This window comes from Podarcis erhardii (assembly GCF_964252035.2).
Source record: "Podarcis erhardii genome assembly, chromosome: 3".
NCBI classification, from domain to species: Eukaryota; Metazoa; Chordata; class Lepidosauria; order Squamata; family Lacertidae; genus Podarcis; species Podarcis erhardii.
This window is the reverse complement of record NC_138507.1, coordinates 117992343-118018086: the sequence shown is the minus strand read 5'-3', so window position 1 is coordinate 118018086 and position 25744 is coordinate 117992343. Positions and strand designations below refer to the sequence as shown.

Genomic DNA, 25744 nt, shown 5'->3' with positions numbered 1-25744 from the left:
TATTTTAATTATATTATTTATTTGACTTATATACCACTCTTCATCAAAATATCCCAGGGTAGTTCAAAAGATAAACACAGAAGATAAAGCACAGAAGTATAAGGAGAAAAATTGAAAATAGATTTTTGTTTCTTGCCTTTTTTGATTATAAGTCTAGGATCAGGGGATGTTTTCCCTTCTTTTAAAAAATGCTATCTGTAAGTCCCAGTGAAATGCTATATTTTGGAAAAAAGGATAAAAATACAGCAGATAAATAAATAAGGTCCCTGTAAATGTGACCATTCTATCAAAAAACGATGTTGACCAGAACTTCAGTCAAATCAGAACTTTCTTCTTAATGCCTGTCCATCTAAATCAGTTACCATCTTTCTGTCCAGGAGAAGGTGCCATATAAATATTAGAATAAAAGATAAAATAATAGCACCACCTTTCCTGCAAGATGCTGTGTCACTTTGAGGGTCCAGCCTTTGCCATCACCTCCTACAGCAATGGAGTAGGGGATCCTCAGGTCTCCTGAGAGAGCCAGTGTGGTGTAGTGGTAAAGAGCGGTAGTCTCGTAATCTGGGGAACCAGGTTCGCGTCTCCGCTCCTCCACATGCAGCTGCTGGGTGACCTTGGGCCAGTCACACTTCTTTGAAATCTCTCCCACTCACCTCACAGAGTGTTTGTTGTGGGGGAGGAAGGGAAAGGAGAATATTAGCCGCTTTGAGACTCTTTAAAAAGGGAGTGAAAGGCGGGATATCAAATCCAAACTCTTCTTCTTCTTCTAACTCTCCAAAATGTTAAGACAGCGCTGAGTAAGTGAGGATGAGCCAGCAGTCTGCTGCTGCTGAAGGAACAGGGGCTGAGCCTGTATGTCCTCTTCCTTTCTGCTACAGATTCCTTAAATGTTCCGACTTCCGGAGGCGGCGCGAAACAGCGATGGCGGTCCTCTTCATTCTCTGAAGAGGGGCTCCGCAGAAAAGGGTCGCTCGCTGCGGCATAGCGGCGACCCGTTAGGAAAAACCACGGGCAGAGGGAGCCCGTGGCCGTGGGACTCGGCGGGCGCCAGGAACCCCCCCAGAAGCGACGAAGGGACCCCGTAAGGGGCTCCGGAGCGCGAAAGGGGGAGCGGCGCTGTGAGTTCATCGCTCTTTCTGCGGGAGGCGAAGCCGCGCGGCTGCTGCTGATGAGCGCCGACCTTTCTTCCTGTGAACATCAATTTGGCAAGTAACATACCCGTGAGTAAAGTGAACCACAATTTGGACTTAAAAATTTTTTTTTCCGGGTTTGAAAACGGGAGACGAGTAAAAGGAAGTCCGTCTCCCGACACTGCTTACAAGATCAAAGCATAGACATAGAGGAGCGCTGAGGCGTTTAAGGGAACTTTATAAAGTGGAACTATTGTGCATTTACAGAATTTGCAGTCTTCTTATTTAAAAGACTAAGAGAGATCTTATCTAAGCTTACGGGACTTGTATTTGGAACTTTGTTTCAAGAACGCAAGTCGTCGGGCTGTCAGTGCGTAATTGAGCTGTCAAACTGCGGACTACTGTAACAAGATTTTAAGTTGCTACATATATTGAGACTTCAATGTTTAAAACACTGTTGCAGATACCTCTCTGGCTCCTTGTGGCTTTAGTTTAAAAAGTAGAGGACTCTGCGAACCTTTCTTTTGTCTTGGAATTACAAATTAAAAAAAGAGATCACAGAAACTTTAAATGGCGGAAAAATCCTCTCCTTCCTTGAAATTTTAAGATACTCCCCCTAGAGGATTGTGGAGTTACAGAGGCCTGGGAAATATATTTTGTTTGGAATCTCTGTGGTTTAATTGTTTGTACTCTGGACTTGCTTTCTCATGGAATAAAGGATAATTTGACCTTGAACAAGAGGCAGGTGTGGAATGAGTGGCACAGGGAAAACAAGAGCAGCAAAAGCTAGAGAAAGAGAAAAAGAAAAAGAAAGGAAGCCTGTGCAACTCGTCCAAACAACCTTAGCTCATCACCGTAGATCATCTGTTCCAACCGTCCTGATAGCACAGGAGGTGGAGGCCGAACAGCCTGCTGTGGAGGACATGGCAACAGGAGGATCTGACACAGTTTTGAAACAAATTTTAGAACAATTAGCAATTTTAAATCAAAAAGTGGACAATCAATCACTAAAAATAGACCAAGCAACATCCACTATCAGTGCACTATCTGAAAAGGTCTCTCAGAATACTCAGGCAATTGAGAATTTACAAGGAGCAACAGCTGAAAATCATAAATTAGCTGTGGAAGCTTATCAAAAAGCGGAGCAAGCAAGTAAAAAAGTTGATGAGATTAAAGGTGAAATCAAGCCCCTGCAAAGACAGGTAGGGGAACAGCAGGCCTACCTGTCGATGGTTGAATTGAGAAACAAGGAAAATAACCTTAGGCTGAGAGCTGTCCCAGAATTGGAGGAAGGCAATTTGGAAGGATTCTTGACACTTTTATTCTCCAAATTCTGGGGAATAGAAGAAGATAAAGACTTTAAAATTGTGACTGCATTTAGACTGGGCAGATCGGTGAAGAAAGACAAGGCCAGAGACTGTTTGGTTATTTTGAGATCAAGAGAAGAAAGAGACAAGATACTAGGCCTACATTTCAAAAAATCTTTAGAGATAGAAGGCAAAAAGGCTGAAATTTATAGAGATATACCCAAATTGCTATTGGATCTTAGAGCCTCATACATAGAACTGGCAAAGTTGCTGAGAAACAACACAATCCCTTACAGGTGGGAGTTCCCGCAAGGACTATCGTTCAGCTATAAAGGAAGGAAAGTAAGAATTAGAACACCAGAGGACCAGCAGAAGTTTCTTCACGACCACGGGGAAGACCTCCAGAAAGGAGCAGTTGCGTCTTGGCCACCTCCATTACCAGAAACTAAACAGCCTGGAGCTGGACCATCACTACCACCGCCGGGAACGGGGGAATCCTAAACACCCCATTGTAAGGCCTACAAATTGATTCAGGATGTCTCTGCAACTTCTTAGTTGGAATATAAATGGCGGAAATTCTCCAGAAAAAAGAAGGAAGGTATTTCACATTTTGAAGAAAGAACAATTGGACATTATTTGCCTGCAAGAAACACATGTGACAAGGCTCCATCGGAAAGTGCTAATTAATAAAAGGCTAGGCCAAGAATTTATTTTTTCGGACAGAGTTAAGAAAAGAGGAGTGGTGATATATGCAAAGGAGAACCTGTCACCGAAATTTCTATTTAAAGATGAACAAGGCAGAATTTTGGCTATTGAAATTTACACACACGGAGAAAAATTTCTGATATTAGGAATCTATGCACCAAATGATGGAAAATCAGAATTTTTTAAGAAGCTGCATGAGACTTTACTGGACTATTTAGACTATAACAACATCATTATGTTGGGAGACATGAACGGGGTTGTTTCTGTAAACATGGATAAGTCGCAAAGTGCAAATATAACAAAAGATGGCAGACTACCTAAAACTTTTTTTGAAATGACGGACAATATGGATTTGATTGATATATGGAGAGTCAAGAACCCCTTAGGAAAAGAAGGAACTTTCTTTTCTGAAGCTCATCTGTCATGGACACGAATCGACCAAATATGGACAACTAAAGGACTGGCACCTAAAACTAGAAAAGTGGAAATTTGCCCAAAAACTTGCTCCGACCATAATGCTTTGAAAATGGAATTGAGACTAAACATAACCGGATCCTTCCGATGGAAAATGAATGACACCTTATTCAGAGATCAGGAGATTGTGAAGAAGGCCCAAAAAACTTTAAAAGATTATTTTGAGATAAATCTAAACACTACGGTGGAAAAAAGAACAATCTGGGACGCAAGTAAAGCGGTTATGAGAGGGTTTCTAATACAACAAAACACTGTAAAGAAAAGACTCTGGAATGAAAAGAAGCAGAAGATACTGGAGAGAATAAGTGAAGGAGAAAGAAAATTAAGATCCAGGCCCAAGTCTAAGGAAGTGCTGAGAGAAGTGAAATTTTTCCAGGCCCAATACATGAAACTGATAAATCAAGAAGTGGAGTGGAAAATTAAACAAATGAGACAAAGATCTTTCGAATCAGCTAACAAGTGTGGGAAACTGCTAGCATGGCAGTTGAAAAAAAGACAAAAACTAAATACAGTTACAAATCTAGAGATTGAAGGGAGAATGGTTCAGAAACCTGAAGAAATCAGAAAATGTTTCCAGAGATATTTCAAAGATCTTTATGCACAAGGGCCGCAGAAAGAATCCGAGATGGATCAATTTATTAAAACTAACGGATTACAAAAAATTTCCCAGGAAATGAGAACAACCCTGAATGTTAAAGTTTCACAGCAGGAAATCGAGAGTGCCATACAGAACCTCCAACTAGGCAAATCTCCAGGCCCTGATGGACTTACCTCCAAATATTATAAGGTTTTGAAGGACTATTTGATACAACCCTTGATGGAGGTATGCAACCAGATCATGGAGGGTAAGAAGGCACCAGAAACGTGGAAAGAAGCTTTCATCACATTGATTCCCAAAACAGAAACTGAAAAGACTCAACTTAAGAACTACCGTCCCATCTCACTCCTAAATGTGGATTACAAAATTTTTGCAGATATTTTGGCTAGTAGATTTAAAAAAGTATTGAATGAAGTGATCCATAAAGATCAAGCAGGCTTTCTCCCGGGTAGGCATTTGTTTGACAACACGAGAAACATTATTGACATTTTGGAACTCTTACAAACAAATATTAACACTAGAGCGGTGTTAATTTTTATTGACGCGGAGAAAGCCTTTGACAACATTTCTTGGATGTTCATGAAGAAAAATTTGGAAGGGATGGGAGTGGGACGGGGGTTTGAAAATGGTATAGAAGCAATATATTCAGAACAAAAAGCTAAATTGATAGTAAACAATGTGGTGACGGAGGAATTTAATATTGAAAAAGGGACACGACAGGGGTGCCCCCTATCCCCATTACTGTTTATTTCGGTCCTGGAGGTGCTTTTGAACATGATTAGAAAGGACCGGTCAGTTCGGGGCATTGAGGTCGGAGTGAAACAATACAAATTGAAAGCATTTGCAGATGACTTGGTATTAACATTACAGGAGCCAGTCCCTAGCACAAAAAGAGTTTTAGATTTAATCTCTGATTATGGTCGGGTGGCGGGATTTAAGTTGAATAAGCAAAAAACTAAGGTTCTAGTAAAGAATTTAACATCTACAGAAGCAGATGAGTTTTTGAAAGAGACAGGATTAAATGTGGTTAAAAAGGTGAAATACCTAGGGGTGTATCTGACTTCTAAAAACTTGAATTTGTTTAAGGATAACTATGAGAAATGTTGGTCAGAAATTAAAAGGGATTTGGAAATTTGGACAAGACTAAAACTTTCCTTGTTAGGCCGAATAGCAGCTATAAAGATGAATGTTTTGCCGAAAATGTTATTTTTGTTTCAGACCCTGCAGATTGTGGACAAAGTGGAATGTTTTGGAAAGTGGCAGAAGGATATTTCTAAGTTTGTTTGGCAGGGCAAAAAGCCCCGAATTAAGTTTAAAATACTAACAGATGCGAAAGAAAGGGGGGGATTTGCCCTGCCAGACTTGAGGTTATATTATGAATCTACAGCCTTCTGCTGGATGAAAGATTGGTTTTTGTTAGAGAACACTGATGTCCTAGATCTGGAAGGGTTTGATAACGCTTTTGGGTGGCATGCGTATTTGTGGTATGACAAGGTTAAAGTTCACAAAATGTTCAAAAACCATATTGTTAGAAGAGCAATTTTTATGGTCTGGACAAAATATAAAGACTTATTGGAGAGTAAAACACCAAGGTGGCTTTCACCGGCGGAGGCCAAGGCACGTAAGAGACTCAACATGGAGGCCTACTGGCCAAAATATTGGGAACTAATTGAAAAAGTTGGTGACAATTGGAAGCTGCAGAGTTTTGAAAGTGTAAAAAACAAGGTGCGAGACTGGTTGCATTATGCTCAAATTCGGGAAATTTTTAAAACAGACAAAAAGGTTGGGTTCCAGGTGTAAAAATCGAAATTAGAGACAGAATTGTTAGAACCTAAAGACAAATTACTCTCAAGAATGTATAACTTGCTGCTTAAATGGAATACACAGGATGAGATAGTCAAATCCGCCATGATAAAGTGGGCACAGGATATTGGACATAACATTATGTTTGATGACTGGGAAAGGTTATGGAACACCGGAATGAAATTCACGGCATGTAGTGCCTTGAAAGAAAATATTATGAAAATGATATACCGGTGGTACATGACCCCAGTCAAGCTTGCTAAGATATACCACCTGTCTGATAATAAGTGTTGGAAGTGTAAAGAGGCGGAAGGGACATTCTTTCACCTCTGGTGGACATGTCCGAAAGTGAAGGCCTTTTGGGAAATGATCTATAATGAGTTAAAAAAGGTACTTAGATATACCTTACCCAAGAAACCGGAGGCCTTCCTTCTGGGCATTGTAGACCAGAATGTGTTAAAGAAGGACAGAACTTTTTTCATGTATGCTACAACAGCAGCAAGAATTCTCATCGCAAAGTGTTGGAAGACACAAGATTTACCCACACTGGAGGAATGGCAGACGCAGTTGATGGACTATATGGAACTGGCTGAAATGACTGGCAGAATCCGAGACTTGGGAGAAGAAACAATGGAAGAGGACTGGAAAAAATTTAAGGACTATTTGCAAAAACATTACAAGTTGTATGAATGTTAAGAAAATGCACTTTTTAGGAAATATTAGCCCCAGCAATTGCAATTAGGTGAAATGAAAACTAAGGCACAAGAAGTTAGAGGTGGAATTAAGAAAAAATTTTATTGCATTATGTTTTAATTAAAATACATAAGATTAGGGTTATAATAATTTCGATCTTGGTAATATGATGAATTGAAAGATACAATAAGTAATGAAATAAGATAATAAATAGCTAAAGATTTTGTATTATGAACATTGGGTTATAAATATGTTGAAATGGGTAACATGACAAAATGAAAGACACAATAAGTGATGAAATAAGAGAACAAAATGCTGAAGTTGGTACTATAAATAATGCAGATTCGGGAAGATGTGGGGAAGTCCAAAAGATTCTGTAAAAGAAATATGAATTATGAAACTTTTGTACTTTATCTTTTTTATTTTTCTTATTCTGTAAAACTAATAAAATTTTTTTTTTTTAAAAAAAAAAAACAGATTCCTTAAATGTTCCTTTGAGTCTTTCTAACACAGTAATCCTACGATCCTCCGTCATCTCCTGAAGGTGAGCAATCTGACTCCCAGCTCATGAAAGTGTGATTGATTACAGATTTCCTTCTTTCTTTTATTCAGGATAATCCCCAGTGTGTGGTGAAATGGAGGGTTCTGCCAGAAGGGAATCATCAAATGCTGCCCGTCTGGCCTAACTCTTCCAGCTTACTGTGGCTTCAATGCACAATGCTGTTCCCTTCAATGACATCAGTGAGCAGCCCACCTCCATAGGTGTGAAAGCCTGATTGCTACGCTGATTCTTCTGGATCTTTGCTTGTGGAAGTGGGCCTGATCAATCGATTTGTGAAAGCAGACAATGAAATAAAGATCAGTCTGTTCATATGATCATCTAATTAAACGCATATTAAACTGCAATTGAGAAATTGTATTTATTTATTTTTTAAAAAAAGCATCTATGGCTTAATATGACCCAACTCCAGTGGAAGCGCATCATATCTGCCCAAGATCCCTCTTGATAGGAGTCCTCATCCCCGAGTCCCAGGAGCAGATAACTGCAGCCATTGCTTTCCATGCACCCAGGCAGAGCTTGGGTTTCGTTGCCAAGCTGGTTATGTGAACACAGGTGGGATAGGCTGAATTCAACCCAGACTGGAGCCCTGACCTAAATGGAGCTGATTATTAAGGAGCCACTGCTTTGTGGGTGCACATAGGTCACTGAGAAAGAAATTAGCAGTGGGAAGGAGAAACTATGGTAGGAAACCATTTTGGGGACAGTGAAATGAACTGAGGAAAGGGTGTGGGTTTGTGGGTATGGGTGTGATAGCGAAATAGTGTCAGTGGCTCCCATGAATGGGCTCACCTCATCCCAATGCTGCTTATAATTTAATCACCATCTTCCTTTGGGTTCAACCCACACAGGGATTGTAGGAATTGCAATTCATGTATGATGGCAATTATAGTCCAACAATGATCAGAGGGTCACAGGGAGACTGCAAATCCATCAGCAGTTGTGATTTGACCTGGACATCCCAGAATTACAGATGTTATCCCACCTTCTGATAGGATGTTAAATGTATGTTTCAACATCTCTTTGGCTCTGCAGCACTGTAAGTAAAAAGAACCTTCTTGTTTCATCCAAAGAAGACTTGAGCACTTTCCCTTCAGCAGAGATCTCAGAGAAAATTTTAGGCATGAGGTTCCCTTACCTGAACTTTGTTCTGGTCTTTGCAATTGCTGTTGAACTGAACAGTCCAACCAAAAGAGGTTGCATCAAACTGCATTACAGTCAAGCTGTTACCCAAAATTCCACTTCCTTTTTATCCAGGTGCTGTGAATTTGGCAGCAGCTTTTGTGAGATGACAGGAAATCTATTAATTGATATGGAAAGAAAACAGCAGGAGAAAAGTTGTCTTTCAGGTAAAACTTAGGAAGCTCTCCAAGATAAATAAGTTGCATAGGCAATTTATTTTGGCACAACAACACTATAAGTAAAGAGAACCTCCTTTTTTCCATCCAAACTCCACTTCCTTCTGCCTTAGAGCACCTTCCCTTTGGTAGAGATCTCAGAGGAAACTCCAGCCCTGAAATTCCTCTACCTGAGCTTTGCTCTGGTCTTCATCCTCTTCCCCGTTGTTGCAAGTAAGAGAGCAGTTCAAGCTCAGTGGGGGAGCATCTGCTGCAAATGCAGAAGGTCTCAGATTCAATCCCAGCTATTTTCCCAGATGGAAACCCTGAAGAACTAGAATCATAGAATCATAAAATCATAGAATCATAGAATCATAGAATCATAGAGTTGGAAGAGACCACAAGGGCCATTGAGTCCAACCCCCCGCCAAGCAGGAAACAGCATCAGAGCACTCCTGACATATGGTTGTCAAGCCTCTGCTTAAAGACCTCCAAAGAAGAAGACTCCACCACACTCCTTGGCAGCAAATTCCACTGTCGAACAGCTCTTACTGTCAGGAAGTTCTTCCTAATGTTTAGGTGGAATCTTCTTTCTTGTAGTTTGGAACCATTGCTCCGTGTCCGCTTCTCTGGAGCAGCAGAAAACAACCTTTCTCCCTCCTCTATATGACATCCTTTTATATATTTGAACATGGCTATCATATCATCCCTTAATATCCTCTTCTCCAGGCTAAACATGTCCAGCTCCCTTAGCCATTCCTCATAAGGCATCGTTTCCAGGCCTTTGACCATTTTGGTTGCCCTCCTCTGGACACGTTCCAGTTTGTCAGTGTCCTTCTTGAATTGTGGTGCCCAGAACTGGACACAGTACTCCAGGTGAGGTCTGACCGGAGCAGAATACAGTGGCACTATTACTTCCCTTGATCTAGATGCTATACTCCTATTGATGCAGCCCAGAATAGCATTGGCTTTTTTAGCTGCCGCGTCACACTGTTGGCTCATGTCAAGTTTGTGGTCAACCAAGACTCCTAGATCCTTTTCACATGTACTGCTCTCAAGCCAGGTGTCACCCATCTTGTATTTGTGCCTCTCATTTTTTTTTGCCCAAGTGCAATACTTTACATTTCTCCCTGTTAAAATTCATCTTGTTTGTTATGGCTCAGTTCTCTAATCTGTCAAGGTCATTTTGAAGTGTGATCCTGTCCTCTGGGGTGTTAGCCACCCCTCCCAGTTTGGTGTCATCTGCAAATTTGATCAGGATGCCCTTGAGTCCATCATCCAAGTCGTTGATAAAGATGTTGAATAAGACCGGGCCCAAGACAGAACCCTGTGGCACCCCACTAGTCACTCTTCTCCAGGATGAAGAGGAACCATTGATGAGCACCCTTTGGGTTCGGTCAGTCAGCCAGTTACAAATCCACTGAGTGGTAGCATAGTCAAGTCCACATTTTACCAGCTTCTTTACAAGAATATCATGGGGCACCTTGTCAAATGCCTTGCTGAAATCAAGGTAGGCTACATCCACTGCGTTCCCTTCATCTACCAGGCTTGTAATTCTGTCAAAAAACGAGATCAGGTTAGTGTGACATGACTTATTTTTCAGAAATCCATGCTGACTATTGGTGATCACAGTATTCCTTTCTAGGTGCTCACAGACTGTTTGCTTAATGATCTGCTCCAGAATCTTCCCTGGTATTGATGTCAGACTGACTGGGCGGTAATTATTTGGGTCCTCTCTTTTCCCCTTTTTGAAAATAGGGACAACATTTGCCCTCCTCCAGTCTGCCGGGACTTCGCCTGTTCTCCAGGAATTCTCAAAGATGACTGCCAGTGGTTCTGAGATCACATCTGCCAGTTCTTTTAATACTCTTGGATGCAGTTCATCTGGCCCTGGAGACTTGAATACATCTAAACTAGCCAAGTATTCTTGTACTATCTCCTTAGTTATTCTGGGCTGTGTTTCCTCTGCTGAATCATTTGCTCCAAATTCTTCAGGTCGGGCATTGTTTTCTTTATCGGAGAAGACTGAGGCAAAGAAGGCATTGAGGAGTTCAGCCCTTTCTGTGTCCCCTGTTTGCATTTCACCATCTTCTCCTCTGAGTGACCCCACTGTTTCTTTGTTCTTCCTTTTGCTACAAACATACCCATAAAAGCCTTTTTTTGTTGCTTTTAACCTCTCTAGCAAGCCTGAGTTCATTCTGTGCTTTAGCTTTTCTGACTTTGTGTCTACATGTGCTGGCTATTTGTTTGAATTCCTCTTTGGTGGTTTCCCCCCTTTTCCATTTTTTGTACACATCCTTTTTTAATGTTAACTCAGTTAAAAGTTCTATAGATAGCCACCCTGGCTTCTTTAGGCACCTTCCATGTTTCCGTCTCATTGGTATTGCCTGAAGTTGTGCTTTTACTATTTCCTTCTTAACAAACTCCCAGCCATCATGAACTCCCTTTCCTTTTAGTATTACTGTCCATGGGATCTCACCCAGCACTTCCCTAAGTTTTATGAAGTCGGCTTTCTTAAAGTCAAGAAATTGAGTCCTAGTATGCTTGGCTGCTCCTTTCCGCTGTATAGTAAACTTCAGAAGAGCATGATCACTCGCGCCTAATGATCCTTCCACTTCTCCCCACTAACCAGGTCATCAACGTTGGTTAGGACCAGATCTAAAATGGCTGTTCCTCTTGTTGCTTCTCCCACTCTCTGGACAACGAAGTTGTCTGCAAGGCCAGTGAGGAATCTGTTTGACCTTATGCTCTTGGCTGAGTTTGACATCCAGCAAATATCCGGGTAATTGAAGTCCCCCATTCCTTCTATCTCCCTTCCTTTTGCATGCTTGGCCATCTGTTCCAGGAAGGCATCATCTATGTCCTCCGTTTGGCTTGGGGATCTATAGTAAACTCCCACAATGAGGTCCCTGTTATTCTTCTCTCCCTTAATTTTGACCCAAATGCTCTCACTTTGGCTTTGAGGTTCTAAATCTTGGATCTCTTCACAGGTATGCACATCCCTGACATATAACGCCACTCCTCCGCCTTTCTTATCTGGTCTGTTTCTCTGAAATAGATTGTATCCCTCCATTATTACATTCCAGTCGTGGGACTTATCCCACCAGGTTTCAGTGATGCCTATTATGTCATATTTAGTTTGCTGTACCAAGAGCTCAAGCTCATATTGTTTATTTCCCATGCTTTGTGCATTAGTGTAAGACATTGAAGTCCATTAATCATTCCCCCCGTGTCTCTTATTTAAGGATTTTTTCCTCCCACCACTAGGTCTGCGTGCTGTTTGCTCCATTTGGTCTATGACATTTGGATGATCATCTTCATCAATTGATAGACTCCTACCTTCAGGAGCACTGTCTCCCTCCCCCACATTAGTCAGTTTAAAGCCCTCCTGATGAGGTTTCTGAGATTTTTGGCAAAAACATTCCTCCCAACCGTTGTGAGGTGCAGCCCATTGCTTGCCAGAAGTCCATCTTCAAGAAACTGCAGTCCGTGATCTAAGAATCCAAACTGTTCCTGTTTACACCATTTGCGAAGCCAGCTGTTCACTTCTACTATTTTTCCCTCTCTCCCTGGGCCATGTCGTTCAGCTGGGAGGACAGATGAGATGACAATTTGTGCATTTAATTGCTTCAATTTCCTGCCCAGAGCCTCATAGTCTCTTTTGATCTTCTGGAGGCTATTGCTTGCAGTGTCATTGGTTCCCACATGAACCAAGAGGTTTACAGCGTTTGGGTTCCAAGTTGTGAAAGACTATAGCCAGCACAGTTGGGTGTGAGCTGAGCAAGACACATTAGCAACACTACAGGGGAGAATCCAGAAAATACCATTCTCAGACAGGGCACAAATGGCAAGGTATTTCTGAAGCTCAGAACAGCTGTAATTCTGATTGGCAGATGTTGAAAACAAAGGGGAACCTTTAGTAGAATGGAATGAAGGCTGACTCAATTGGCAGGTCTGTGGGTCTGTGGGTACATTATCTGCTCATTTTTCTCCCCTTCCATTAGCAACCTGTAAAATTTAGGTGGCAGCTGTTCTGAAAGATCTAAGGAGCAGTAATAATAATAAACACAATTTTATTATTCAAAACCCACCCAACTGGCTGGGTGCAGCTGAGTGTCAGCCCCCTTACAAGGTTCAGGAATCAGCTGGAGTGTTTGTAGTGAAGGAGGACCGATCTGACCCTTGCTAATGTTGGCCACTGACAAAGTAGTTAGCAGGTTGAGAGGCAACAGAAGCCTGTAAAAGTTGGTCATCCCATTAAATACGCAGGGTTCTAGTTAGGAAAAAAAGTAGTTGGCAACCCTTTTGCCCCGTTTAAACGAATTTATTTCCCTTCTCTTTTACACAGGGCAAGATTTGCTGTGTGAACTATATGGAGGGCCACCTGTGATAATAATGGAACCTGCTGCAGGAGTAAGTGATATCCATTGAGTTGGTCCCACTCACGTGTAAATGTTTGCTCATTTTTAATCCTGATTTCCTGATCTATACCTCCACAGGAAGAAGCAGAAGCAGGGTGTTGCTTGTGCTAAAGGAAATAGTGATCAATGATATTATAAATCAGTATAACTGATAATATACTCAGTGCATATTAAACCTGTTTTCAGTAGTACGAACTGTGATTCCTTTCTTATGCTACAACTCTAGTTTCTTCATCTTCTTTTAAGCATCAGAGCCTCAAGGTTTTCATCTGCCCACAAAGGAGTTTTGGTACTGCCGATGTTCATATGAATGCGAACTATGCAGATTGCATTTCCCATGGGCAGTAAAAACTGGTGGCTCAGATCTAACTGTACAAAATTTTAAGACAACCCTCTGTAAGTGAGGATTAGCCAGCTGTCTGCTGCTGCTGAAAGAACACAAATGTCATTTGGCAACAAAGAGTCCCATTTCATTCTGCACTTTCCAGACCTCACCTGAAGTGGAAGAATACACTATAAAATCCAGCAGAATAGGAGCTAGAAACCTCATGGTCCCAAAGGACCTGAACCAGTGGTGCAACCATCATCAAGGAATACTAGGAAGGCAAACATGGTGAGAGTTATTGCTGCATTTTAGAAATCTTTGAGAAATGAATAACTATTTTAAAAAGCTACTGCAATCCTAGGCTGCAGGTGAAAAATAATTTAATAGATCCATTGTTCTCTGTGGCCAATTCTGAACCCAGGTTTTTAGAAGGCAAACAACTGGCTTGAGTGTCTCCCAGGGCAGATGAGCTATAAGCCTCTGAAAACTTGTTGTTGTTGTTTTTGTTTTTGTTGTTGTTGCTGTTTGCAAAAGAGAAAAAGTTGCAGTAAGTAAGTACCGGTATATAAGGTCCCTCCAAACTCAACAATTCTGTGTAACATTGATGACTGGAGCATCAGTTAAATCGGGACTTCCGATCTTTGACAATCCAAATCTGTGACCAGCTTGCTTTCCAGGACAAGGTGTCTGTTGTGCTCTGTGCTATGGCAAGGCCAGGCAAAACTGGGGGATAAGGAAATATGAGGTGAAGACTGCACTATGAGGAACACAGCTCTAAAGTTGTTCCATGAAGGCAGGAGCTGAATTGGAGGTTTTACTCTGTAGAAGCAACTTCAGCCCAAAGGAGCCAGTATGGTAAAGAAACTTCTGTTTCAGTGTATCTGAAGAAGTGTGCATGCACACGAAAGCTCATACCAAGAACTGACTTAGTTGGTCTTTAAGGTGCTACTGGAAGGAATTTTTTTTGTTTTGACTATGGTAAAGTGGTTAGAGTACTAGAACAGGTCCCTTCCCACCCTGAGTTTCTCATTTTCAAGATCCAGTTGACTAGATGAGAGAGTTGTAGCTGTAGCCTTCTCGAATCAAAATCAAGTTCCATTTTTTTAAAAAAAAATATGGGTGTAACATGTTGTTAAGATCCAAAATTCTAACATTTTACAGCTGTTAAAGCCAACTCTTCTTAGATTTCTTATTTAGGCAATATTGCTCTGATAAGGTATCCTTTGCTTTGATTAGTTTCATCTTCACCACTACCTTGGAGCTGGGTGGCTGTCCATAGCAGAGTGGTGGATCTGAGTTCGAGATGATGATTGTTCCTGCCTTGCTAGGTAGGACTAGGTGATCCTTTGGGTTCCCTTCAACCTCACAGTTCTATGATTCTGGGATCATTGATAGAGAAGCATGCAAACTATATAACTGAGTACAACTGTGGCCACATGTAAAGAATTACAAAACAATACACCCTCATCTAAAAACAGTGAGGCTGATGGATTGCAAGCCTCTCACCCGCTTTTGTCAATATTGCTAACATGTAAACATTATCAAGGCAGTGAAAATCAGAGTGCAGAGATAGATCGGGGCTCTGGTGAAGTTTTCCTTCTCTATCACGTGTGTGTGCTTCTGCATGTGAGAACTTGTTAAGCAAACTCTGGAGAGACATATGATGGTGAAGCACAGTGGCTAAGAGACAGAGACTCCACCATGAGCTCACCAGCTGGCCTCCAGCAAGCCACGCTCTCACTCTCAGCCTCGGTCTCCCCATTGGCATTATGGGACATAACCATACTGATTTGCTGTTACAGAAGGCTTTGGATATTCATTCATTCATTCATTCATTCATTCATTCATTCATTGCATTTATATCCCACCTTTTTCTCCATGGAGCTCAAGGTGCCTTCTGTGGTTCTTCCTAATTTAATCCTAACAACATCCCTGCGAGGCAGATTAGGCAGAGAGTGATTGACTGGCCAAAGGCCATCCAGTGAGCCTCACAATGAGAGGGGATTTGATGGTTGGTCTCCTACTTCCTAGTTTAGGACCTCAGGCTCTCATACTTGAAAGTGCTATTCCACTGCTCAAAACAAAAGAGACATCAAATTAATGTTTCTGTTTTGCACCAGAAGACCTCTCAAATAATGGCAATTTACTCCCCTCTCTTTCGCACAGTTATGCCTTTGCTGTGTTCAATGGCAGGAGGATTCTGCCAGACCCCCAAAACTGAGAACTGTGCCTTTGGAGATATTCCAGTTGGCTACTGTGGTGATGATGATGCACGCTGCTGCAGTGGTACCGTATCTTTTGCCCTATAGGACGCACTTTCCCCCCTCCAAAAATGAAGGGGAAATCTGTGTGCATTCTATCGGGCGAATGCAGGCTTTCGCTGAAGCTTGGAGAGCGAGAGGGGTCGGTGTGCACTGACCCCTCTTGCTCTCCAGGCTTCAGGAAGCTACCAGCAAGCCTGGGGAGCCTGTGGGAGTTCCCGCAGGGCTCCCTAGGCTGCGGATAGCAGCCTGCTTCCCGGAGCGCGGGGCGCGCTGAAAGCAGAGCGCCCGGCGCTTTGGGAAGACATCCGCAGCCTGCTTCCCGGAGCGTGGGGCGCACTGGAAGCAGGGCGCCCGGCGCTTCAGGAACACATCCGCAGCCTAGGGGAGCCCTGCGGGAGTTCCGGCAGGTCTCCCTAGGCTGCGGATAGCAGCCTGCTGCATGGAGCGCGGGGAGCACTGAAGCAGAGCAGACATCGGGCAGCCCCACAAGCTCAGGGGACAGCGGGGAGGTGGAGCGCCACCATCCCGCTGTTCCCCGACCTGGTTTGGATTCCCCGACCTGGTTTTGGGGGGGAAATAAAGGAAAAAACTAGGTGCGTCCTATGGGCCGGTGCGTCCTATGGGACGAAAAATACGGTAAGTGAAAAACACGTGTGAATGTTTGCTCATTTTCAATCCTGATTTCCTGGTCGACACTCTACATCTTCACAGGAGGAAGCAGAAGCAGGGCTTTGCTTGTACTAAAGGAAATAGTCATGGATCAGAATAGCTGATAATATACTCAGGGCATATGAACTCTATATTTAGAAGTACAAAGTTAGATTCAGTTCCGATGCAGCACTTCTAGGTTCTGCATCTTCATTTAAGTGTTAGTGTAGATCAGAAAATCAGAATCAAGAATGAACAAACATTCCCACCTGAGTGGGATCACCAACTCAATGGATATCACTTACCTGGACAGCTGAATTTATTACCATGACAGAGGTCCATGGCAAATATCCATAGGTACAGCTTGCACTTTAGGGGAACTCGCAATATCCTGCCACTTTCCCCACAGAAATGACGATACCCTGTGCAAAAGACAGGAGAGTAAATTGCCATTATTTGAGATGACCTCTTGTGTGGCACTTCCGGGTTGGTGCCCCCGGGAATGGCGGAGCTCCTCCGATCGGGAGGAACTTGCTCCGTGGAAAGTTGGGTCTGAACTGCCACGGAGTAGGCGGAGACCCATTGAAATCACCGGCGGAAAAAGCTTGTGAACCTGGGATTTGGCTGGCACCTTTTGCGCCTCCCCTACTCACGGGGAAACCCTGTTTTGGGGATCCGGAGCAACGTGGGGTGAGCGGCGCAGTGCTTTGAATTGACCGCTTCTTTCACGGAGTGAAGCTGCATTGCTGTTGCCGGAGAGCGCTGACTTTTTCTTGTGGACAATTGGATTTTAAACAACAACCCGTGATTAAAAAGGAAAATTGGATCTTTAAATATCTTAATTTGGCATCGAATGGGGAAGGTTCAAAACAGGAAGTCCGCCTTCCCCTTTTGTAAATAGACTGAAGCAAAAGAGCTTACAAGTTAAGGTCTTGGAAAGCCTTATGTAAAGGATTAAACTTCCATCGATTGAAATTATTAGACCCCCCTTGGAAGCAGGAGAAGAGGGGGAAAATTTTGGACTGTGTATCCTGCAGGAGAGAGTGATTAAAATTAAATTACCACTGCTCTGAACCTGGGAATGGGCTCCCAGTGATTGACGTTTCGGGAGAGTTCATTGACAGCGAAGAGAACGGATGTTGACAGTTAGTTAAATAAGAGAAATATATTGTTACCATTGTCCGCTTCTGCGTTTAAAAGGGAGGGAAAGTATCTGAAAATTGAAACTATCTTTACTTTTTGATCTGTGTTGGAAAAGATTGATACAAGTGGAGACTGTTCCCCTCTAGAGGGAGCTTTTGAAACAAGAGTGGAGTTACAAGAGTGGAGCTGGGAAATCTCCAGCTGCTTGATAAGAACTGTGAGAACAAGAGATTGACCTTGGATATTCAAGAATGTCAACAGGAGAAGCCTTATGGACTGCATTTTCTAAGATAAGCCACCTGTTGGAACAGCTTCATAAAAAGATGGATGCTATGACTACTAAAATTGACATTTTGGAACCAAAAGTGAGCACCAATACGGAAATTATTCAGGATTTGGCACAGGAATCTATTTCAACAGGACAAATTGCTGAAAAGGAGAAGGAGAAAGTTGCTGTTGTCGAGCCTAAAGTAACACAAGGGGGAGCCTTAGCCTTACAGAGGCAAATTGAGGACTACAAGTTGAGGCCCTTTATGATTGAGACTAGAAAAAGTCAGATTTTGAAGATCGGAGCCTGGCCTGGACTAGAAAAGGAAAGTTGGAAAGATGCCTCTATGCAGGGATTAACTGACTTTTGGAATATGGACTTGGGTCAGGAGGAGATTGGAGTTCTGGGGGCCTTTGGATTTGGAGGAATTTTGAAACATGCCCTGAAATACTTTATGGATCCTAGCTTTAATTATGGAAATCTGGCTGACCTGTCAAGAAAGAATAAAAGTATCGTTGGATTGGAGTTTCCCCGAGATCTGTTCTTTAGCATCAAAGAATATGAAGAAGACTGGCAGAAGGGACATGGAAAAGAGTTAAGAGCCTCGGACATAAGATCTCCAGGTTGATGGACTGTATGGAGTTGACGGAAGTGGCTGGCAGAGTCCGAGACTGGGGAGAGGAGATGGTGGATGAAGATTGGAAATTTAAAGTCTATATATAGAAATAGTGTAAAATTAATGAGTGATAGAAAAATGTTGGAAGGAAATTTTATGGCTTTAGCTGAAATGCTATAAGGAGTTAAGATTAAATAAGTATACTAATTTTAATGGAAATAAGATTAAAAATATGTTAAGACATTTATATGATAGAAAATAGAGAAAGATGGAAAGGAATTGCTGAAACAATTAATGGAAGTGGAATACAAAGAGGGAGGTGAGAGGAGGTCAATGATACAAGCGAATGAAAGATAGAATATGGAAAAGGTATGATGTATGTTTTTAAATTGTTTTTGTTTGGTTTGGTTTAGTTTATTGTGTTAGTTTAATGTGTTAAGGTTGTGTTTTGTATTGTTTATGTATTGTATTGTTTTTTCTCTTTTTTGTTCTTTTTTTGGTCTTCTTTCTTCCTTTTCTTTTTTGTAAGCTTTAAAAGTAATAAATATTATTTTTTAAAAAAGAGATGACCTCTTGTGCAAAGCAAAACCATGAATTTGACGGACGACGTTTCATTTGGAGCATTGGAATAGCGTTTTCAAGTATGAGAGGCAGGCTGATGTCGTGCTTTGAGGGTCCAACTAGGACTTGGCAGACCAGCCTTCCTTCCACTCCCACCTTAGCCACGAAGCTTACTGGGTGACCTTGGGCCAATCACTCACTCTCAGCCTTACCTACCTCACAGGGTTGTTGTGAGGATTGAATAAGGAAGGTAAGAAAGTCACCATAGAGTCAAAGCACATAAAGCGTTTAAAAACCATATTGTCAGGAAAGCACTGTTTAATGTCTGGATAAGATATAAGGATTTGCTTGAAAACAAAACTCCAATAAACTTAAAGTTTATTTACAGAAACATTGTAAAATTAAGTAATGTTAGAAGGATGTTGGAATGAAGTTATGTGGTTTTAGCAGAAATGATATAAAGGATTAAGTAAAAATGGTTAGTTAATTGGTGAAAGAAGAGAGTGTAAAATTACAGTATGTTAAGATAAATTATTAGGATAAAAACAAAGATGGAAAGGATTTGCTGAAATATCTAATTGAACTAGAATACAAAAAAGGGAGGTGTGAGGAGGTCAAGGAAACAAGCAAATGAAAAATAAGTTATGGGAAGGTTTGATTTGTTTTTTTCTTTTTTCTTTTTTTCTTAATTGTTTGTACTTTCTGGGTTTTTTTATTTTTTGCTTGTCTGTATTCATGGTGATGTATTGTCTTGTTTTTTCTTGCTTAATTTAGTGTTTTCTTTTTGTAATCTTTAAAACTGGAATAAATATTATTTTAAAAAAAGAAAAGAAAGTCACCATGGAGGAAAAGGTGAGATATAAATGACAGAAAAATGAAACTTCTTCCCCTGCTCTTCAACAACAGGAGCAGTTCCCTCAGCCTAAGGGCATCACTACTGTTTTTACATGTATTTAATCACAGATTGGGCACTGCCCCTGGGAACAAATCTTCTTAGAATCATAGAATGATAGAATTGCAGAGTTGGAAGGGGTGAGATATAATAACACAGGTCCCACCTGGGACCCTTGAAATTAATTCTGAGCAAACTCGATGAAGCAGCATAAATTTATTTTAGTGATCACAAAAAAAAAAAATACTTTCAAGATGGGTGACCAAAGCAGGCACACCTCGTTTCAAGAGAACACATGTATATATTCCTTGTCCATGCGCAAGCCCCTCCTCTGTGCTCAGAGGTCACAGATTTCACGACCGCTTGATTACAATCCTAAAATTCCCCTGTTTGTAAGACTCCCTCACAAGCACTTTTAACCACAAGTTGTTTTTAGCCACAGGTGAAAGCAGGTTTCATGTCTAGGTTCCAAGCACAAACTTATTGAAGCATGCAAACATCTGTTCTTCTTGCTAGAGTTCTTAAGCCAGAAGCTCCTAAAGAAAAAGCACCCTATAAATAACCCACAAATACAAACTATATTAAAAGGTCCCTGGATAAAAAAATCCCTAATTGTTGCATCCTTATGGCCTGATGACCTTTACAAAAAAGCAATAATTAAAAGCATTATTTATTCTGGAAAAGCAATCTGAAAAAGCAACATTTCTCATGAATCAGTTACAGATAGGTAGCCGTGTTGGTCTGCCATAGTCAAAACAAAATAAAAAAATTCCTTCCAGTAGTACCTTAAAGACCAACTAAGTTAGTTCTAGGTATGAGCTTTCGTGTGCATGCACACTTCTTCATTTCTCATGAAGAGACTCGAAGGCTCATCTACTCCAACCTCTGCAATGCAGGAATCTCAGCTAAAGCATCCATGACAGATGACCACCCAACCTCTGCTTATAAACCTCCAAGGAAGGAAAGTGCACAGGCGCCCAGGGGAGATGCAAGCAGTGCAGGAAAGATGGACCTCCTAATGGACCGCTCCACCAGACTGCCTCTTGGGGAGAGATAGGAAGTAGGGCTCATGGCATCTGCTTTTGCTGGAGGTCAAGCTGACTCTTGTCTACAAATTGGTAAGCAGTTCAGGTTTTTGTATCCCTTTTCCCTTCCGGTGCCATGTTTCTTTTATGTTTTTTTAAAATTGTACATAAGCCACTCTGGGAACCTTTTGACTGAAAAGCAGAGTACAACTGATCAAAACAATTTAAACAATGTTTCTGCTAAGAGCTGTCTCCTTATATCTTCTTGGTGGTTTCTTTCTTTTTCTTAATTCTTACATTTCTTGTTCTTGCTTGTGTTTATAACTTAGGAATGATGGGATGAAGTCATTGATTTATGTGTGTGTTTGTGTGGGAAGCCTATAATGGCAGCAATGGACATAAAACTACACGAATCACAAAAACAAGCATGTTAAGCTAAATGCATTCAAAAAGGTACAGACCAGGAGAAAAGCACACTGAAAAGTTTCTTTCTTGGTAGGTATGGCTACTGCAGTCAAACTGAACAGTCCAACCCAAAGAGGTTGTATCAAACTGCATTACAGCCGAGCTCTTACCCGAAATTCCACTTCCTTTCTATCCAGGCTCTGTGAAGCTGGCAATAGCTTTTGTGAGATGACAGGAAATTTCTTAACTGATATGGAAAGAAAACAGGAGGAGAAAGGCTGTTCTGCAGGTAAATATTAGGAAGTCCTCCAAGATGAATAAATTGCATAGGATGAGTTAAGAGAGAAGAGTTTGGATGCTGAGAGTTGCATGAAATTCCTGTTTGTAGCCTGGAGCACAGGACAGATTGTCAATATATGAGAAAGGTGATTGTGTGGGTAAATCTTAGGATGATGTGCAAGATAAATAAATGGCTTAGGATCATTTAAGAGAAAGGGGCCTGGAGGGTTCAGATGCTATGCTGACAGTTACCGGATTTGGCACTGCAACACTATAAGTAGAGAGAACCTCCTTGTTCCATCCAAACTCCACTTCCTTCTGCCTTAGAGTGCCTTCCCTTTGGCAGAGATCTCACAGAAAACTGCTGCCATAAGATTCCTCTACCTGGGATTCCTCTATCTGGTCTTCATCCTCTTCCATGTTGTTGCAGGTAAGAGGGCACAGGAAGGGAGTAGCTGCTTGAAATGCAGAAGGTCTCAGCTTCAATCCCAGGTATTTCCCCTGCCAGAGACCCTGAGAAACTGCTGTAGGTGGAACAACAGCATGAATTGGCTGCTCCCTTTCCTATCTGGCTGCTTAAAAAGGGGTGGTGGAGGAGGAAAGTGTTTAACAATATATTTAATATTGAAATTGAAATTGAATACAGGGCCTTTGCAAAAGCATCAATGTTCAGGATGCAGAATGAGCAAGAAGGCAGGTTCCATGGTGGTCATTTATATTGCTGGGAATTTGGAAAAGTTAGTGTCCATGATCCCCAAGTCCTTCCTAATTCCAGAGGTCCTGGATCTATGAAGAGTAAAAATCTGATGAAGGATTCTATTGTAGACCTACCCCAGCAAGTTTCTTTGTTAAAGAATGCCCACAGTTTCCACCTCAGAACCCCATGAGTATAGCCAATGAAGAGAAGGTGCTCACTGCGCAAATGGGTGGGCCTTACCACCCAGTGGCGTAGCGTGGGGGGTGCCAGGGGTGCCGGCCGCACCGGGCGCAACTTGGGCAGGGGCGCACTCGCACTAGCAGCTCTCTGCCCCTACTAAAATCCACTGGTTAGGGAGCCCGCGCTCGCTCGGCTTGGCGAGGAGGTCGCAGAAGGGGGAGAGCAAAGCCTTCTGCCGCTGGCAAAAAAAGGAGAGGAAGCCGGGCGGGCGGGCGGGCTGGCTGGCTCGCGGGGGTCTGGCTGCGCCTGCTGCTGCCGTTGCCGCTGCTGCCGGGCTTTGACAGCTTGGCGAAGCGGAGGGAGAGGTAATTGCGTCTCTCTTTCCACTGGCCGCCTGGGTAGTGAGCCGAGCGGAGCAGGGAGTCTGGCGAGGGGGCGGGAAGAGACTTTCCCCCCTTTTTCCCACCTCGCCTGGTCAAAAAGGAGAGCGGAGTCTCCTCAGGGTGCCCTCAGGCAGGGCAGGGCAAGGCAAGCAGAGCGAGGAGGAGAGAGAGGGGAAGGGGGGGGGAGCAGCCAGGAAACGACGCGGTGTGGAGGGGGAATCAATTAAGGAGAGAAGCCTCGCTGCTGCTGCTGCTTGGGAGAGTAAATTACTGTACTTGCCTTGCCCCGGGTTAGGGGGCGCAAATTATTTGCCTTGCCCCGGGTTGGGGGGCGCAAATTACTTGCCTTGCCCCGGGTGCTGATAACCCACGCTACGCCGCTGTTACCACCTCCTCACCTGGCTGGGAGCCGAGAAAGACTATAGCCAGCACAGTCGGGTGTGAGCTGAGCTAGACACATTGGCAACACTACTGGGGAGATTACAGAAAATACCATTCTCAGAGAGGGCGCAAATGGCAAGGGATTTCTGAAGCTCAGAACAGCAGTAATTCTGATTGGCAGATGTTGAAAGCAAAGGGGAGCCTTCAGTAGAATGGAATGAAGGCTGACTCAATCGGCAGGTCTGTGGGTCTGTGGGTACATTATCTGCTCATTTTTCTCCCCTGTAAAATTTAGGTTTGGCAGCTGTGCTGAAAAGATCCCAGGAGCAGTAATCATCATCATCATAATGTTATGATTTATACACCACCCAACTGGCTGGGTGCAGCTAAGTGCCAGCACCCTTACAAAGTTCAAGAATCAGCTGGAGTGTTGGCAGAGAAGGAGGACCAATCTGACCCTTGCTAATGTTGGCCAATGAAATAGTAGTTAGCAGGTTGAGAGGCAGCAGAAGCCTGTAAAAGTTGGTCATCCCATTAAATACGCAGGGTTCTAGTTTGGGAAAAAAAAGTAGTTTGCAACCCCTTTGCCCCCTTTAAACGAATTTATTTCCCTTCTCTTTTACACAGGGCAATTTATATGTGAACTAGCAGGAGGAAACTGCCATTATCCAGCATCTACAAAGTGTGCCAATGGAAAAATTAAAGGGGTCTCCTGTGGCAGCAACGGAATCTGCTGTAGGGGTAAGTGATATCCATTGACTTGTTTTGTTTTCACAAAAGAGATAAATATGCAGTAAATAAATATATATATATAAAGGTAAAGGTAACGGACCCCTGACAGTTAAGTCCAATCGAGAACAACTCTGGGGTTGGTGCGCTCCTCTCGCTTTACTGACTGAGGGAGCCCCCGTCTGTCTGCAGACAGTTTTTCCAGGTCATGTGCTCAGCATGACTAAACCACTTCTGGCAAAACCAGAGCAGCGCACGGAAACACTGTTTACCTTCCTGCTGCAGCAGTACCTATTTATCAACTTGCACTTTGACATGCTTCCGAACTGCTAGGTGGGCAGGAGCTGGGACCGAGGAATGGGAGCTCAACCCATCATGGGGATTCGAATGACGGCAAGCCCAGGAGGACCGGTAAGATGATGTTGGCCAATGAAATAGTAGTTAGCAGGGTGAGAGGCAGCAGAAGCCTGTAAAAGTTGGTCATCCCATTAAATACGCAGGGTTCTAGTTTGGAAAAAAAAAGTAGTTGTAACCCTTTTGCTCCCTTAAAAAAAATTTATTTCCCGTCTTTTTTACACAGGGCAACTTGGATGTGAACGATTAGGAGGAACGTGCCAATTCCCAGCAACTAGAAACTGTGCCAATGGAGAAATTAGAGGGAGGTGCCAGGGGGAGGTGGGACTGAAGTGTCGGGAAGGGCTATTGCTGCTTAGTGATCAAGATCCCTGACTCAATCATTGATCTGGGTCTTTCTTTTCAACTTTAATTTATATACATTAATTCATAACATAGCCAAGTATAATTGCAGATGCCAATTAAAATAAAATACAAGCAGAAAAGTGTATCTAAAGTTCAACACATAGGAACACATATCCATGCCACTTTCAATTTGTTTGTTTAGACATTTCTCTCCCAACTTTCCCCAAAGAACTCAAGGTGATGTACCTCATTTTCTCCCATGAGCCCATGTCTCTCAGGTCTTTGACCAAAACTACACTGGTCCCATTGCCCTTAGTTCCTTAGTCACCACTACCTAAAAGGCCTGCTTCCCTGTAATCTCGCCTCTCCCAATGAAGGAACCACCAAAAGCTCCTTGGAGCTGGACCTCGGTGTCCGGGCTGAATAATGAGGGTAGAGATGCTCCTTCAGGTATACTTCCACAATGGGATTATTGACTGGTTAGGAAGACTCCAGGGAGGAGAAAGAAAACAGCAGTGGAAAGGAGAAACAATGTTAGGAAACCAGGTTGGGGCAGGGGGCGCTGAAATGGACTGAGGAAAGGGTACCTTTTGTTGGAAAACAAGCCTCCTAGGGAGAGGCTGGCAACTCTCCCAGACTCCCGGCTTGCTTACCAATGATCTGCCCTGGCTGCAATCCCCGCAAGTCCAGGATAGATCTCGATAGGCGACATTTCCCAGCATGGAAAATGCACACCCCCTCCCTTCTTGCTTCCCTAGCAGGGAAAGGAGATAGTCAGAAATCCTTTTACATCTCTTTATTTCTGACTTTGCAGCACTACGGAAAACATGTCCGATCAGTTCAGACTTCAGCAAGCAAGTGACAAAGACTTCCCACACATACGCAACAGGAAGGTCTCATATTACACTCAGAACACAAACTCTTGAAGCCTGTGAACTTCCAGGAAGATTCTTTTCCACAGCTAGCCACATCATGTGATGTTTTCAAGCTACCAGTTTACAGCTGCGTTGCCTTCATATCGTAACATCTTGGGGGGGGGGCGGGGAGGTAGTGTTGGTGGCTACCTTGAGTGGGCTCAGCTCATCCTCATGCTGCTTATAATTTCCTCCCCCTCCCCCTTTGACTTAAACCCACACAGAATAAACCAGGGCTTGTGGGAATTGCAGTTCATAGATGATGGGAATTGTAGTCCAAGAACAATCGGAGGGTCACAGGTCCACTA

The 25744-nt window shown here is 42.7% G+C and overlaps 1 protein-coding gene across 1 annotated transcript in view; it reads left to right on the top strand.

The window, feature by feature from the left end:
- The window catches only part of LOC309338003 (uncharacterized protein), a 138436-nt gene extending 125451 nt beyond the window's left edge, over nucleotides 1-12985 (top strand). Inside the window, exon 3 of the transcript XR_014154569.1 lies at nucleotides 12955-12985. The gene's annotated coding sequence lies outside the window, so the exon portion shown is untranslated. The remainder of the gene's footprint in view (nucleotides 1-12954) is intronic.
- The last annotated feature ends 12759 nt before the right edge of the window (nucleotides 12986-25744 follow it).